Genomic DNA, 927 nt, shown 5'->3' with positions numbered 1-927 from the left:
TTAGATACATATCACAAATTTAACACTTTTTTATGCAAACATGCAAATTTTGAAATTTTCAAATATTTTGATAATATGAAAATTTGGTATTACAGCCTCCTATAAGAGTAAGGCAGTATAGTGATAGGGTATGAAAAAGTCAATGCCAATCTATTTTTTTAATTTTGTTTTTTTTTAGATATTACTTAGGGTTATAATAATAATAATGATTATAATAATAGGAGAGTGTTGTGAGTATATGTATATACGAATAATATAATAATAGCAGTAATAATAGTAATGATAATAGTAATGATAATAAAGTAGTAGTACAGGTTTGAGCAACGACTAGCAAAAAGAAGCATAGGCGCTCTAATCAATGGCAAGACTGCAGCGCAAACAAGTAACTGCCAGGAATGACTAGTGCAAAAGAGAGAGAGAACAAGGACTATTATTGAGGGAAACGAAAGTAGAAAAAAAGAGCAAGAGGGATAAAAATAGAATGTTAGAATTTTAGAACAAAAACGTCACGATGGACATCATCAGATACAAAGAGCTGATATAAGCGGATGTATTCAGTATACACGTAAGGTTCAAGCTGCTTTTTTGCTCAGAAAAAACAGAGAAGATGCGGAAGAAAAATAACAAGTGTAACAACGCGATGGACTAAACCACGGCGTGGAATAGTATAGTCGATTATCGATCCACACATTTTACTCAAGTGGAATAGATAGTAGCGCAGACATGATAGTAGAAGAAGTTGTAGAAGCTGTTCAAAAATAAACGATGATGGGAGTATCATGGAACTTCCCGATAGGCGTGGTAGGCAAAATAGAAACTAGTAAACATTTTACTATATTTGAATGAAAAAGTTAGACTATCTACTGAAATTACCATGTAAATGTCTAAAGAGGAATTCTATATTCAACGACTGTGCCGTATGTGACC

The sequence above is a fragment of the Trypanosoma equiperdum genome, assembly GCF_001457755.1.
Source record: "Trypanosoma equiperdum strain OVI genome assembly, contig: ctg_281, whole genome shotgun sequence".
Taxonomy (NCBI): domain Eukaryota; phylum Euglenozoa; class Kinetoplastea; order Trypanosomatida; family Trypanosomatidae; genus Trypanosoma; species Trypanosoma equiperdum.
The sequence above is the reverse complement of the archived record's forward strand: the minus strand, read 5'-3'. Positions refer to the sequence as shown.